The sequence below is a fragment of the Schistocerca nitens genome, chromosome 9 (genome assembly GCF_023898315.1).
Source record: "Schistocerca nitens isolate TAMUIC-IGC-003100 chromosome 9, iqSchNite1.1, whole genome shotgun sequence".
In the NCBI taxonomy this organism is placed as follows: Eukaryota; Metazoa; Arthropoda; class Insecta; order Orthoptera; family Acrididae; genus Schistocerca; species Schistocerca nitens.
In genome coordinates this window covers 310,702,061-310,720,079 of record NC_064622.1, presented here as the reverse complement: position 1 = coordinate 310,720,079, position 18,019 = coordinate 310,702,061, and positions in this window count along the sequence as shown.

Below are 18,019 nucleotides of genomic sequence, written 5' to 3'. Positions count from 1 at the left end.
CGAACACGTGTCTCGGCTTATCCGCAAATATTCGAGTCAAACTTCCCCATGTGCGGGTTTCGAACACGGAACGCAATTTTGTGAAGCCGGGAAGCTAGCCGTTGTGTCATCGCTTCGGTTGAGCATATTATGCGCTTAGAGGCATATAAAGTACTTCGAAAACTTTGACTGTCGTTTCCTCAGAAATGACCGAGCATCTGGGGACAAGCCGAGACCGTTTTCGCTTATTTTGGCGCCTCTTCCAGTGGCCAATTTTCCTGGGAAGTCGGATTATGTCACTTGTCGTGTTCTCCTCCTGAGTCCATATCGTCACTGGTCGTTCTGCAGTCATTGCACTACAGCCAGTTGTGTATGCGATGTATCGGTATGATACATCCCATGTTCCTCAAGCCAAAGATTTGATGTTTCACGGAGTCCGTAAGATAACGACAGGCTGCAAGTCCGCGTCCTGTGGGCATTCCGTGCCGGGATCTCCATCTAAGAATCTCAGTTATGCACATCCAGCAAGCATCATATATTCCCACCATTTGTCTTCTGTAGGAACGACTGCCTATATGCCTCTGTACGAGCTCTAATCTCTCTTATCTTTGTGATCTTTCCGCGAAATATAAGTGTACGGCATTAAAATTGTACTGCAGTCAGCCTCAAATGCTGATTCTCAGTAGCGATTCACGAAAAGAACGCCTCCTTTCCTCCAGAGACTCCCACCCGAGTTCCTGAAGCATTTCAGTAACACTTGCGTGATTATCAAACCTACCAGTAACAAATGGCTCTGAGCACTTTGAGACTTAACTTCTGAGGTCATCAGTCCCCTATAACTTAGAACTACTTAAACCTAACTAACCTAAGGACAGCACACACATCCATGCCCGAGGCAGGATTCGAACCTGCGACCGTAGCGGTCGCGCGGTTCCAGACTGTAGCGCCTAGAACCGCTCGGTTACCAAGGCCGGCCTACCAGTAACAAATGTAGCAGCCCGCCTCTGAATTGCTTTTATGTCCTCCCTCAATCCGGCCTGATAGGGATCCCAAACGCTCGAGCAGTACTCAAGAATAGGTCGTATTAGTGTTTTATAAGCGGTCTCCTTTACAGATGAACCACATCTTCCCCAAATTCTACCCATGAACCGAATACGACTATCCGCCTTCCCCACAACTGCCATTACATGCTTGTCCCACTGCAGTGATACGCCCAAATATGTAATCGACGTTACTGTGTCAAGCGCTACACTACGAATGGCGTATTCAAACTTTACGGGATGCTTTTCCCTATTCATCTGCATTAATTTACATTATCTATATTTGGAGTTAGCTGCCATTCTTTACACCAATCACAAATCCTGTCCAAGTCATCTTGTATCCTTCTACAGTCACTCAACGACGACACCTTCCCGTACACCACAGCATCATCAGCAAACAGCCGCACATTGCTATCCACCCTATCCAAAAGATCATTTAAATCAACATCTACATCTACATGATTACTCTGCAATTCACATTTAAGTGTTTGGCAGAGGGTTCATCGAACCACAATCATACTATCTCTCTACCATTCCACTCCCGAACAGCGCGCGGGAAAAACGAACACCTAAACCTTTCTGTTCGAGCTCTGATTTCTCTTATTTTATTTTGTTGATCATTCCTACCTATGTAGGCTGGGCTCAACAAAATATTTTCGCATTCGAAAGAGAAAGTTGCTGACTGAAATTTCGTAAATAGATCTCGCCGCGACGAAAAACGTCGTTTGCTTTAATGACTTCCATCCCAACTCGCGTATCATATCTGCCAAACTCTCTCCCCTATTACGTGATAATACAAAACGAGCTACCCTTGTTTGCACCCTTTCGATGTCCTCCGTCAATCCCACCTGGTAAGGATCCCACACCGCGCAACAATATTCTAACAGAGGACGAACGAGTGTAGTGTAAGCTGTCTCTTTAGTGGACTTGTTGCATCTTCTAAGTGTCCTGCCAATGAAACGCAACCTTTGGTTCGCCTTCCCCACAATATTATCTATGTTGTCTTTCCAACTGAAGTTGTTCGTAATTTTTACACCCAGGTACTTAGTTGAATTGACAGCCTTGAGAATTGTACTATTTATCGAGTAAGCGAATTCCAGCGGATTTCTTTTGGAACTCATGCGGATCACCTCACACTTTTCGTTATTTAACGTCAACCGCCACCTGCCACACCATACAGCAATCTTTTCTAAATCGCTTTGCAACTGATACTGGTCTTCGGATGACCTTACTAGACTGTAAATTACAGCATCATCTGCGAACAACCTGAGAGAACTGCTCAGATTGTCACCCAGGTCATTTATATAGAACAGGAACAGCAGAGGTCCCAGGAACACCTATGTAGATAGAAAACAACAGCGGACATACCACACTTCCCTGGGGCACTCCAGATGATACCCTCACCTCCGATGAACACTCACTATCGAGGACAACGTACTGGGTTCTTTTACTTAAGAAGTCTTCGAGCCACTCACATATTTGGGAACCAATGCCATATGCTCGCACCTTAGTTAGGAGTCTACAGTGGTGGTACTGTGGTGTTCGGTTGAAGGTGTTCATGTTGTAACACTTTCCATTTCCATCGGTGTTATAGTACTGAAGATACGTACGTGAGACCACACTTTCCACATACCATGAACTGTGGACATCTTGCGATCTATAACGTCCACGAGTTTTGTGCACACACAATAAAGAAAGAAAACGATGTAGATACGATATAATGGTGGACCTACCATAACGCCGATATTAACTCCCGGTAGAATATACTGCACATTTGTTGGTGGAAAGGAACAGATGGTTGTCGTCTATAAGCCGCAACTGGAAAAGAAACTCCGGTTTTATACGCAGCCATTCGAAAGTAACTGCTATGAACTGTATCCAGAGAGATTTGGTGAGGCAATAGCGGAAAGATACGAGCGCGGAAAGAGCTGGGAAGGCGGAGAATTCAGTGCTCAAGAATGAGAGAGATGAACCGGAGAAAGACGTGCTAATCGTGCGAGAGATTAAAGAGGAGAGAATGAAATGGTATCGCGGGGGAGTTACGCGAAGCGAAACGAAAGGCCGGAGAGAAGGGGAAGCGAAGGCATCACGTGCGCGCAGCTTATGACGGCAGCAGCTGTGCCGACTACTCCCCTCCAAAAACCCGGCCGCCGTTTAATATCCTGAGTAACTCAATTATGGGAGCCATCAGGCAGGATTTGTCGTCCTTCCATATGATCCATTGATGGCAATAACGCAGCAAATATTGCGCGTGACCCGGCCCACCGCCAAGATGCGGACAAAGGCCGCTCCACGCCTTGCGTGTCCGCACGCGCGCCTTTATATGAAGCCAATTACAGCTAGAGTTATATCGGGGCCGACGTGACGCCACACTCACAGCTCTAATATATTCACAACCATCTCTCATTACGACGCGTCTTATTATGCATCCCGTCCATTTAGTGTGTTCTTTCCTTACTGGACATGGATTCATAATGTCAAAATGTACCACCAAATACGATATATATATATATATATATATATATATATATATATATATATATATTTGAACAAGGGGTTTTACATTAAATAAGATACATAATTCATTCTGCAGTTTCATAGTGACAAGATCCTCTGAATGTGGCATTCCAGAAAGAAATAGAATCGGTATGCATGCTACAGCATGTGTACCTAATATGTTCCAAAACGCCGCACATAAAAACGGGATTTTCCAGTGCTTATAACTCGGGTTCTGTTGGTGATAATAAGGTAGGGTCAAGTGTTTTCGATAACCCTTAGCTAGGGATCGTTTTTATACACAAAGTATAATCGTCTTCGCATCACTATCTTGCAGTACGAGATCACAGTATGAATACTACACGCCTCTTCCTGCTTGGGCAAATGCAGGAAATCGGTTGATTCCTTTTGCATTTGATGTGGTCTACCGTGAGCTTGATGAGACTTATGGAAGTACTTTCAGTTCATGGGCGGTTCCTGGGAAAACCACAAAAAGGTTTGTTTTCACTATATTTTGGCGCATCACTACCGGACAAAAACCCAGCTGAGGATTCCAAGAAGGCTACCCATAGCAAATGGTTGAAATTTTTAGGGTATATTCCTAAAATCTCGATAACGAGCAACTTTGAAAATTTTCTTCATATCTTTACCCGTTTCCAAGATGCAGGGGTTCAAAGTTACCCTACTTTTACATGTAAAATCCGGTATGAGACGAAATCTAAATAATAAATAACCACAGAAAATTGCTCAAATTTTATCGTTATAATCTCTAGACATTTATCTAGAAGAATCATTACCCTGCTTTCAAAAATCTTTATCCATTATCAAGAAAAACCCCATAACTTGTTTTTTTGGTACCAAAACACAGCTGCGGAATCCGAGACGGCTATGTACAGCAATCGGCTTTAATTTTTACAGTGCATTACTAAGATCCCTATCTCGAGTAACCTTGAAAATGTTTTTATCCGTTGCCGAGATACAGAAGTTCTAAGTTACTCTCCTTGTACAAGTATAATACGCAAGTAAAATCCGATGTGAGGCGAAAACATAGTTTATATAGTGATGTAGCACGGAGAAATATGCTGTAAAGTGTCTCCGTTATCACCCGATAACCCCATGTTGTAGTACCGAAGCAAATGCAAAACTTTTTTGCACGTACAATCCGGTCTGAGGTGTAAAATTAATTTAGCGTTATTTCAATTTCACGTAAGGAAAAAACTATAACTTTTACTGACCAATACATTTCTTCTTACACGAGTGACATGCCCTGGTGCAGCAGAGAAAAGAAGCGAACCAGCGGAAAAAATGCTCCTGTCGGAGCACAAAAAATGCAAGTATGTTCGTGCTTATTTAAAAGACTCTGACTGAAAAGTAGGGTACCAGCTGCTTCACTCTACCTCTTCCTCAGCATCTTCAAAGCTTTTCCCAAAAATTTTAGCTTTTTTATGCTGAGACAAGGAGACAGCGGCAGTGGCAGACGGACGGAAAAGAAATAAATAAATACTGGAAGGTAGTAGACAGTGGTTGTTTTGTAGCTCGAGCGGAGGATACAATGTCAGTGTGAGAAAAAGAAGGGAACATAGTAGCAGTGGAACATAGTTGACAGTGACAGAACAGTGCTAGGAAAAGAGTGAAGGAGACAGTGCCATGGGGGAGCGGAGGAATAAAGAGAATTTCGAAGTGAGGGAGAGCCATTGACAATGTGAGACAGTGTGTATGACAATGACAACGAGGAAGAGAGAGATAGCGACAGAGAGAAGAGACAGCAGGAATGAAGGAATGAGATAGTAGCAGTCAGAGGGAGATGATGACAGTAAGAGGAGACCATGATCATGACACAGGAGACAGTGACAGACAGACACAAAAAGATAAGGACAATGACTTAGACTCAATGAGTGAATGAGAAAGGCCACCTGGGAGTGAATGGGTATGAGCGACATACAGCAGTGGACTAGTTTGTGTGAATGACTTGCAGTTAAGGGGAACTTGGGGGAGTTTGAGGTGCGCCGCGTGTTAAAACCTGAATATAATTCGCACGCCAGATTTTTTTGCAAAATTTTTTGAAGGTGCAGAGGAAGGTGGAATGAGACAGCTAGTACCCCACTTTTCAGTCGGAGTCTTTTAAATAAACACGAACATATTCACATTTTTTGTACTCTGATAGGAGTATTTATCCCTGGTACGAATGTGTGTGATCCAGTAACAATAATGTGAAAACTGCCTAAGTTCGAAGTCAACGTGCAATACCCAATCACAGGCGCAAGGTGGCAACACTAGCAGTGGTGCGTATACAAAGCGTATTGGAGAGATGTGGGAAACAGAGCAGTTGTCGTAATGTGGGAGCGAAGTGATTTATCTGATCTCCGAAACGACATGTTCATTGGCTTTTGGGCCAATTATGCAAGCTTTTCCGAAACGGCTATGTTTGTTAACTGATCACATGCCGCTACTGTTAAAGTACACCGTGGATGACAAAATAGCGCTATCCAAAACCAGCGCCTAGGTAGTTGTGGTGCACAACGGCCATCAACGGCAGACGTGAACGACGGCGATAGAGATGTGTACGGGCGAATAGTCGTGCAAGAAAATGAAATGAGCATACGGCATTGTTGGGCGGGAGGCCCCTAATCGGGGAAGTTCTGCCGCCAAGTGCAAGTCTTATTTCAGTCGACGCCACATTGGGCGATTTGTGCGGCGGCGATGAGGATGAAATGATGATGAGAGCTACACAACACCCGGTCCCTGAGCGGAGAAAATCTCCGACCCGGCCAGGAATCGAACCCAGGCCCGCTTGCATGGGAGGCGAGCACTCTACCACCCGCCAGCCGAAGTGGCCGAGCGGTTCTAGGTGCTACAGTCTGGAACCTCGCGACCGCTACGTCGCAGGTTCGAATCCTGCCTCGGGCATGGATGTGTGTGATGTCCGTAGGTTAGTTAGGTTTAAGTAGTTCTAAGTTCTAGGGGACTGATGACCTCAGAAGTTAAGTCCCATAGTGCTGAGAGCCATTTGAACCACTCTACCACCCAGTTAAGCAGGCGGATATAGTCGTGTAACTATTGTGCATCTGATCAGCCAGATGAACCAAGGGGCAATCAGTAGTGTTCCTCGGCGACTGTTCAGCGAATGTTGCTGCGTACGAGCCTCTGCAACAGGGGCGTGCCTCATGCAGCCATGCTGGGTGCCGTTCATTGGTGAGGAAGGGTGCAATCTGCACGCCAGTACCCCAAGTGGACTTCTGCTGAGTGGTGTCAGGCGGATCTTCGAGATAAACTACGTTCTGTGAGGTGCGACGATAAAGTAATGAGACTGATTTTCTTTGCAAGATGTGGCAACCCTGCAGGTTTTCATAGACACAATATCTTTGACCTTGGTCTATAAGCTGCTTCTAGTCCAAGCGGCACATCGATGCAACTGCTCAGTCGTGAGTTGTGCTGTAATAAGTTAACACGTGTTTGTGTCTCTCGTCACGAAAATGGAACCGCATAATATAGCGCAATGGTATGACATTTCTTTTTGCGTTCAATTGGGTGAAAACGCGACGACAACTTACGGTAAGCTTCAGAAGGCTTTTGGAGAGTAGGTTATGTCAAGAGCTCAAGTTTTTCGTTAGCATAAAATGTTTAGTGAAGGCAGAACGAATATTGAAGATGAAGACCGCAGTGGACGGCCATCAACCTCACAGACGGATGTCAACTTGGCCAGGGTGCGTGAACTCGTACGATCTGATCGAAGATTATCCGTGAAAATGTGTGGTGTGCGTACTGTAAGACCTTCGGTACACACACCATCAGATTATTTGACTTGTCGCTCTAACGAAGTAGGCAAGTGTCAGCAATATGTCTCGTGGTCTTATCGTGGCGTATTCATCTTCTGCCGTTAGGTCAGACGATAGCAATGCCACTTGCACGCTTAGAGTAGCGGATTGACGGTGACCAACTTTAAACAGAAAATTGACAATCTGAAGTTCCTTTGGTCTTGGTACGTTAATCTTATTCTCACATATCTCTGATACTTGACAAAGTGTCTATACATTTATCTTCATGCCTATGTACAAGAATATGGTAATCTTATTAGGTGCAGACTGAAACGTGACTATAGACTGGTACAGACAAATGTAGACTGGTACAGACAGGTGCAGATAAATGCAGATCGGTGCAGACTAGAGCAGACAAATGCAGACTGACTAATCGGAGGTCTGTACACTCGTTATAATACCTCGCGCGTTCATGTATCACTGCGCGAGTGTGATCCGCGAGGAGAAAAGGTTCTACGTTAGCAGCAATCTCATTGGCTGCGATACATATTAATACGCGGATCGGCGGAAGCAGAATTTGGTCCGTCTTTATGGCAGCGCCATCTAGTAGTGCGGAGACGGACGAGCGCTGCGCCTGCGCTGTTGTGCTTGGCGGGGCGCGCTCTAGTGGGAAAGTTGTGTACGCGCTGACTACGCGGAACTATGTACACAACAAAATGATTACAGAAGAACTGAACATCAATCGAGAAACGGTTCGTCTAATAATAACTCAAGATCTTGCTATGAGAAAGATTTGTGCAAAAATGGTCCCCAAAAATCTCACGCCGCAACAGCGAGAAACACGGAAAAATGTGGCAGGCGATCTGTTAGAGCAAACGGAAAAAAAGTCCAGAATTGCTGAGCCGTGTTATTACTGGTGATGAAGAAAGTTGGGTTTTTCAGCACGATTCAGAGACAAAACGCCAAATTTCGCAATGGTGCTCAAAGGGATCACCAAAAAGCTCGCATGTCAAAGTCAAAAGTGAAATGCATGCTTGTGTGCTTCCTTGATTCCAAAGGAATTGTTCATAAAGAGTTGGTGCCTCCTGGACAAACAATTAACCAATATTACAACAAAGAAATTTTAGAAAGACTTCATAAAAGAGTTCTTCGTGTCCATGCCAACATTGCTGATAATTGGATTCTGAATCATGATAATGCGCCATCCCATACTGCACTGTCAGTACAGCAATTTTTAACCTCAAAACAAATTTCAGTACTACCACAGCCACTTTATTCACCAGATATCGCTCTGTGCGACTTTTTTCTGTTTCCAAGAGTCAAAACGGCGGTCAAGGGACACCATTTTCAAACAACACAAGACGTCCACAAAGCTGTGACGAGGGTCTTGGAGGATATTACAGAAGATGAGTTCCAGAAATGTTACCATCAATGGCAGAAGCGCTGGAAAAAAAATGGTTCAAATGGCTCTGAGCACTATGGGACTTAACATCTGTGGTCATTAGTCCCCTAGAACTTAGAACTACTTAAACCTAACTAACCTAAGGACATCACACACATCCATGCCCGAGGCAGGATTCGAACCTGCGACCGTAGCGGTCGCGTGGTTCCAGACTGAAGCACCTTTAACCGCACGGCCACACCGGCCGGCTGCACTGGAAAAGTGTGAGCAGTCAGACGGGAACTACTCTGAAGGAGACAACACTAAACTTGACTAAAACGGTGAGCAACATTTTTTTTCACATCAGTCTCATTACTTTATTGTCACACCTCTTATGCTCCATTGGACAGCTGGCTGTTGGCGTATATGAAACATCTGAAAGCTAACAACCTACATCCATAAGGGAGCGTTATATTCTGGGGAATGTTTCCACGGCGCTCCCTGGGTGATCTCATCATTCTGGAAGGCAGAGTGGATCAACACAAGTATGCCTCTATCCTCGAGGACTAGGTCCACCCCAAATGCAGATTTGTACGTGCGTGGTTCGAAGGGCGCCAGGATGAGTTGACAGTACTCCCCCAGCCGTAAAACTCTTTGAATTTAAACCCAATCGAGAACCTGTAGGACCACCTCGATCGGGCTGTTCGTGCCGTGGATCCTCAATCGAGAAACGTAGTGGACCTGTCCCGGCACAGGAGTCGGCATGGCTGCACATCCCTTTCGGTACCTTCCAGAAGCTTATTGGCTCTCCCTGCAAGTCTTGCAGCTGTGCGAACTGCAGAAGGTGGTCATACAAGCTGTCAACGGGTGGTCACGTTAATATGTCTGGACAGTCTATTATTACTTTCGCACTGTTCCGTTTTGGATCACGCAGTGGGCAACAAAGAGCATTTTCAGAGTTGCTTTTATCATTTTTTTCTGCCCATATCAGTTTCATTCTCTTATAATAGGTACTTTCCCGCTCATGAGACCAAGTTGTTCTGGTCTTCTTTGTTTTTTCTGCCGGGCCAGTAGTCCTGATGTGAAGTTTCTGCTGAAGCATTTGACTGCCTGGTACGTCAAGTTGTTGTGTTATTCTTGCTTCACTGGTGTCTTCTTTTATTGCACTGATGCATTTTCTTAGATAAATTTTTAGTATTGCTGCGAATTTGGTAGTATTCCAAAAGCTGGTTGGTTGCATTCTTTTAATATGTCGCATCCCGGCACAGGTCCTACCACCAGCTTTGGCGAAAAGTGTGGCCTGCGCGACAGAATCAGGACGTTGATGACGGTGTATGCTAAGGTCTGCTGATCTAACTTCAGAGGTGTGAGAGGGAGAAAGTCTCCTACGTTGCTTGGTAGAGGTGATGTTGGAATGGAGAGGTGAGGTGGCTTCGTAGGAAGTGAATAAGGGTATAAAGTATCCCAGATTAAACAGAACACCCATGAGCAAACACAACTATACCCAAGAACTAACCACAATACAACAAATAGTAGTAGAAAATGGTTATACTCCCCTTATGGTAGACAAGTTAAATCAAAAATATGCGAACAGTACAAAAATGAAGACATCACACACACACAAATCCTCACCCAGCACAGAACAACACAAAACACAAACAATGACCACACACAAAACACAACGGAGCAACAACACACACAAAACGAAGTGGCACATACTCAACTACAATAACAAGATTGTTCACAGAATAGGCAACATATTAAAGAAACAGGGACTCCAAATAGGATAGAGGACGGAGAACACAACACAGAAAAAGATCAGAACAGGAGAAACACCCATGGATAAATTTAACAGATCAGGAATATATGAAGTCACATGCAACACTTGCCAGTCAATGTACACTCTTTGACATAAAACTTGACCGGCGGCCGGCCGCTTCAGAGGCTAAGTCCGCGCCGATCGCGACATGGAACAAAAAAACTGGCCAACTCGCTAATTCTCTAAGTCCGGTTATCTGCACAATCTGGCAACACTGTAGACTGCGGCACTTCCTGGAGGAAAACTTGTCCCATGATAGAGAAACTCTAGGCTGATTACGCCTGTGGTCTAGCGGTAGCGTGCGTTGTTTCTGTTCATAATGTCAGTGGATCGAGAGCAGCCGGCATAAAATATTTTTATAGCCTCTTCTGTCTGAATGCTGAAGACGTGAATGTAATGGTAGCGCAGATTCAATCTATTTCGCTTTGTGACACACTGATATCAAAATTTTATCCAGTAACGATTTTGCGGCAGTTTTCCTGCAGACTGTCCTCCTCTGGACGCCGTATGCGGCAAAGCTCGGGGATCCATTTGCTGGCTACTGGCAGCGGCCGTGGCGACAGCAGCGCGCTGCACTCCCCCGTTCTTTATCGAAAGCGCCTGCTACCGCTCATCGCTTTTGATGATTTAAAACGCTTTATTATTAAATGTTGCTCCACAGAAAATTTCTACAATTTCCATTCACGCTCAAAAGCAACGGAGACAGACGCCCTGATTAGTAGGCGGGTATTATATTACATTAATCGGCAAGAGCTGAGTATGGCCCGAAATTAATTTTATAGACTGGGACGAAATTAAACCACTTCACTACATTCGATGAATTTATAAATGCTTCATACCTCGTTTCTTTTCCTTTCAAACTCAATTATTTGTGCAACTTTTGGTCAATGTTTGGATGTTTTCGTCAAGCCAGAGTGAGCGTCTGTGGTGTAAAGTGTATTACAGTTCTTGGTTTCATTCCTTATGGTAAGTCTATGCGATAAACTGTGTGAATACCTTGCAATGCATGCTCTGTAGCAGTGCAGGAACACTGCACATTTGGAGTTCCATGTATGGGTTCATGAAGTATTTATTGTTGATCGGAAGTGATAGTTAAGGTCATCAGATTTAAACCAGAAAAAATTGTCGTTTTGAAGGTTTCAGAGAACGGAAAGGAATTGCTAACGCCGGTGTTAGAAAACGTCTACAGTTAAATGCTATTGCAAAAATTTAGAAGAAGGGAACTATATTAATGAACATGTGCACTTCATAAACAACCTTCTGACATGTTAGACCTATATGACGAACAAAGCTCAAATTTATATCGTTGACAGTCGGTTTGAATCTTTTCAGGGTCTATTTTACAGTGAAGCACCTTGGAATTTGCAAAGCAGAAATCCATGATATTAACTTAATCTACTAAGTCGAAATCGGACGAAGATTGATGTTTAAAGGCATTCTTCAGATTTCGCATAAGAAATTTTTACTAGCAGTTTGCAACCCCATTAATTAAAATGGAAAATAAAAGGTTGTAGTCAGCGGCTTCTACCGTGATTCGAACTGCTATGTCTTATAGTACAAGCACTGCAACGCACAAGGGAACCTCTGAGCTAACGACACACTGGCGGCCAGAGGCGGAATATAGTCACTGCGATGTTGCCTGAGCCTCAAAACGCAACCTTAAACACACGAACAGAGGAGGTGGAGATTACTGTTTTAACGTCCCGTCGACAACGATGTCATTAGAGACGGAACACAAGCTCGGATTAGGGAAGGATGGGGAAGGAAATCGGCCGTGCCCTTCCTAAGGAACCATCCCGGCATTTGCCTGAAGCGATTTAGGGAAATCATTGAAAACCTAAATCAGGATGGCCGGGCGCGGGATTGCACCGTCGTCCTCCCGAATGCACACACAAACAGGTGTTACTTATGTGAAGAACGCCGTTCTTGGAGTCCAGAAATTAAATATACTTTCTAATTGTGTCATCTTGCAGTGGATTATATCGTACGAGTCTTCGATGTGGAAAACGAATGTCAAGTGAATTTAGCGAGGTAACGCCGACCTACACCCGGAAGTAAATGCACTATCAGAGTGTTGACAAATACTTGCTACGACGCTGCCATTTCTAGGCTCTCTGACGAGGCAGCTCTTCAGCGAAATGCTTGCCGTGATTCTCCGATACGGTTCTTCAGAGTGGAGACGCGCGCGCACGTTTGGTTTTTATGCGGCGTTCTCCCCTGATGGTTCCTGACGTCGCCTTGTGGGCTATGTATACATATGAGACATTCAATTATCATTAATCCAGAATCATACAAGTTTCAGCTTCCGGCGTGGAAGAAGGCTGTTGACGCCGACATTATATCATTTCAACGTAGGGAAAGCAAAACGGATCATTCAATGTTTCTCATTCAACATAAAGCATGTGAGATAATTTTCCGTAACGTTCATAATCATCTAAAAATACAAACGAAGTAAAAATACACCGGAAGCTTATTCGAATTGAATATAACGCTTTGCACCTCGATGTCGAATTTGTCCACTTGCAATCTTTTGCAGCATACACATAGAATGTCATGATTACCACGAGAATGAAGAAATATGTTGGTAAGGATGGAAGCAAGAAGAGACGCAGTCAACAAATATTCTATTCCTCATGGCATTCATTTCATTTGACACGTAAGAAGAGGTAAAGCGGGAATTTACTTTCGTTAACACGAAAGATATGCCGCACGTATTGATAACGAGGAAGTCTGCGTCTTCATACGTTTCCTCCTTGAAATCTGTATGCTCTATTATATACTAAGTAGCGCGATCATTGTTTCAGTAATGTTACCCTCTTGTTTGACCCCGTAACGATGAACAGATTCCAAATGCATGTCTCCCTTCCTGGGTTGTTTTTTGTGTTTTATTGCTTGGAATTCCTGAAGCAGACCACTGTGCCTTCCCCCCTCGTGGGTTAGGTCTCAAAACTAAACCGCTTTGTATCCAATGGCATAATTTATTCAGACAGCATCATCATAAGACTATCAAACAAAGCCTTCCATTTACAGTTGCAGCACTCTAACCAGCACTGACCAAAGTGTAATCCACGGTCATGGTCCTAAATTACCAGCTGTCTGCTACTGTGGCAAAGTCCGTACTACACTTTCGATTCCGCAGCACCATTTTATCTGGTAACACTGTGTAGTTGCACAGTTGTGCTACCAGGTCTGTCCTCACACTGTCAACTTTATGTATCTCACTTCTCCTGTAGCGTAGATCACGAGGAGCCGAAGTAAATGAGTGTATTCTGCATGACGCAACATTCAGTATTCCCTTCTTTCATAGCCACTCTTCATGTGCATCGATACCAAATAGGAATGCGAAAACTCTTGCGAGTGAGAGAATGACAATAACAATCGTAACAAGAACAAGCAAATAATGAATGATGCTTATTCCAACGCAGAACGAGAATGGCTTTAAATATAAAAATCTGTATCTATATCTATATCCATATCTATTGATCTTTGAGTTGGCACAATGCAAATATATTCTTAGCATTTAGTTACTGAATTTAGTTCTGGATGTTTGCAGAGAAAAGGAAAAGTCGGTACTTCTCGCTAGTGTAATATAATGTGAACCAGCAACTACCCTTTCCTTAGAACACGACTCAAGCAGGTCCTCAAGTAGGTAGCAAGGCACTGCTGCATTCTGTTCCCTGACATTGCTCTGATGACGGTTAATGCAGATAGTTCCGATTATGAAATGCAAAACGTATTGCAGGTTAGTTCCTAGGATAGTAACATTAAATTTCCGTTGTAGACGGCACATGAACGTGACGACTATCCATATTACTCATCAATATAAAAAGACAATATTTTGGGAATTTAGCAGGATTACTCAAAATGAATTCTGAAATTGGGTGACTGACTGCACAGGTGCTAAACGTCGTCAAGAGTATACGATGTCCTAATCGCATTAGGAATATGAAGATCGTCTTCGACAGCTCGCAACTTTCACATTGCTATCTCCACCCTACTCCAGACAGCCCTCGGTGGAGTTGCACTACGTTGCCGATGTTATGGAAGGCCTTCAAACCGACAACAGACCACATATTGAAAAATACAAGCGAATTCTCTTGCAGCGTAAGCTTATTGTAACTAATCTAAAAATTATTGGAGAGGAACATTGTCCTATTCAAAAAAAGTAAAATGTTACACACTGTTGACGTCAAACGGACATTATCTATGTCCTGTCTTGTGTCCTACTCATCTATAATATCAAGTGTACTATGAAAATGATTATATATAATGGATGATAGGGTAATGCATTGATACCAGATGGTGGGGGCCGGCCGGTGTGGCCGTGCGGTTCTAGGCGCTTCAGTCTGGAACCGCGTGACCGCTACGGTCGCAGGTTCGAATCCTGCCTCGGGCATGGATGTGAGTGATGTCCTTAGGTTAGTTAGGTTTAAGTAGTTCTAAGTTCTAGGGGAATGATGACCTTAGAAGTTAAGTCCCATAGTGCTCAGAGCCATTTGAACTATTTAACACAAAATGACATTAAAAATTAAAGTTATTCACGAGCAGCTAGTTGAGAATATGTATGAACATTAAATGACACGACGAACTGAAATAATATGACGAAGAGTTCAGCGCTCACTGGGAATAGAGCCCCACACATATCGTTGTTGACTACACACAAAGAGACGTCAGCTACCGAATTTTTATCCACCAGCTGCTCAGAATAGCATCTTGAACTTACAGTCATCTCGCAAATAGTTCTGTGTCTCACTGGGAGTTAAAAACGTCAGATATCGTTAGTGTTGACAACGAATGAAAATACATTAAAAATCAAAATTATTATCCACCAGCAGATAGGTGTTCTCATGATAGAGCTTGATAATACATAATTAAATCTTTAGTGCCGGGCCAGGATTCGATCCCATTCACGCGTAATATGTGAAGGTGTTGAGGAATCTGCAGTTTTGAACAAACAACAAATTGTAGCCGAGCTGTATTGCCACGAAGGGATCAAATTCCGCGTTAAGGGCGGTCTGAGTTGCATTCCCAGTTTAGAACCAATTTTATCGACATACAGAAGCTCAAATAAAAGATGGAATAAGTGTCCTGTGACCATACATAGCGTTTGTGTCGTCACTTGAAAAAAATAACTAGTATAAGAAAGGTTACTGGTGATAGAGTTTCTACATGTCGCCACTCCAGACTTTATTGTGGTTCAACCTACCGTCTACTTGGTAAAGAAGGAATATCATCTTTAATGTGAATTTTCAGACCACGCAGCCATTATATCTCCTTCACTTGGTGTAGCCAGGAGAGAATGGAATCTGTCTCTCCCTATCTAAAATCATTGACGGAAGTGGGAATCGAACCCAGACCATAGGTATAACAACCTACCATCCGTCCAACAGACCACGAAATCCTCTTCTCTACGAATCATTTTTCTATCGTAACGCAGTTGCGCCACACTGGATGAGAATTCTGACACACAGGCTCCCTGTAGTAATTTGCAGCATGTTCAGTAAATTCATTTACTTGGTTGACCGAATCACCATGAACTAGCTGCCTCGGCTACCCAGTGCATACATTCGACTATTTTGTAATCACAGAAATAAAATCACGTAACTGCCACCTACACGCAACTGCCAACAGTGTAGGATGCATAAGTTTAAATAGGAAGTGTTCCTTTCCACTTGAGCTATTCTATTGCGCTATCTGTTACTAGAAAACGTCGTTCAGTCCAAAAGAAAAGCTGTAACTGTTTGTCTCTCAGAAGTCAAGACCTGGCCATATGCATAATCTCACAGTGCTGTGGAATCCAAAAGTTCTGGAGGAATAGTTGCCGAGCTCTGGAGCTGCTGTAGCTACGTGTCAGCTTGTAGCATAGATAAGATGTCGCGAGTTCGAATACATTCAGTGCTACATTTTTTAAAACGCAATTCTGCTCTCTGCTGAAGGTATCAATCTAATGGAACTTTGAACATAATTCCCTTCACTTCTCAACCCAAAGTAGTCGCATGTGGAAAAAGGGCTAACTACTGTGACATTTTGTTCTATTCAGGTTTAATAGACAGCAGGCAGCAGATGCATCTCGAAGATGTGCAGGGAGAGCGCATCGTGCCATAATATGTCAGAAAAGTATTTTCTACATTAGCCGTCGTGTGGTAGTGATATTTTATTCTTCTTCAAACTTTGTTTGACAGCTTTAACTCAGAACAAGTTTTCTACATGCATGTAATCAATAAACTGCATGTGCATTGTCAGACTGTCATAGGTAACATCAGAGAATTCGCATATATCGTTGATGATTAATTTCTCTCTCATGTTTACTATTGTTTTAACAACACTAAAGGAAACCTTACGAAAATTGTGCACTGTATTATAAGAAGTGAAATAAAACTAACCATGATAACCTTACGACGAAAGTATCTGTACACAAGCATGCCTCTATCGACACGAATTAGTAAAATACTACTCACTTAGATTTTGATTGGGTCTGTGTTTAATTGGTATGCTGTGTCATACTCAAGAGGTATGCAAATGTGGCATTTCACAAATATAGTTACGTATTCCTAGAAACCCAAAATTCGCTTGGCAGCAGCGGAAAGAGGCCTTACCTGTTGTGCAGCATTGTAAGTTTTTCAACATTGCACTATGAGCTGAAAGCATTTTCTTGCGATTTCCTTATTGATGTTTGATCTGACTGCTTGTAGCTCTTTCACAGAAGGGATAAAAACGTTACAGTCAGTGAGACTGGAACTGCGAACCGTAACAGACGCTTTTTCACAGATCAGCACGTTACCACAGAGCTGGCGAGGAGGTATGGGTCTCAGCTTCTTATTACGAGGGCAATAGTAACTAGAACTCGTAAAGCGCTATTTCAAGGTCGAGATTAGTTGCGGTTTCCACCTGCAACGACTTTCCTGGGCTGAAAACCGTAAATGTTCAATCTTTTGTTACCCTTCAAGCGATAATAACTCAGATTATTCAATGGAAATGACAGGTAAAATCAAGTGAACTTTGAGGCTTAATTCCGTGCACACCAGGAAGTAACTCGTCGATCACAGAGTTGCCAAACATACGTTGCCTTGTTGCCAAATCTCAGTTACAGTACCAGCAGGAAGAAGACGAACCGATGTGATCCTACAGCGGTCTGGGAAGTGACCATAGCTGGTGTCTCCAAGTCGCGGCTGCTACGGCCTGGGATACGTAATGCGTCTGATTCGCTTTCTGTAACTAGGTTTAGAGACTGGAGCGTAGTTACTAATAATAGAACTGACTGCAAACTGAGCATCATAAATCAGTAACTCTCATTGTTGTTTTTATATTTCTTTCGTAAGTGTACTCAAAACTAAGAAAGTCATTCACAGGCGTTTTCGTGCCTCGCCGATAGTCGAGCACAACATACAAATAAAAATAAAAAAGAATGTGTGTGTGTGTGTGTGTGTGTGTATGTGTGTGTGTGTGTGTGAGAGAGAGAGAGAGAGAGAGAGATAAATAAAAAGCAATGAGAGAGAGTGTAAAAAATTGTTGTAAAGAAATTGAATCATGGTATTTAATGAAACCTTTC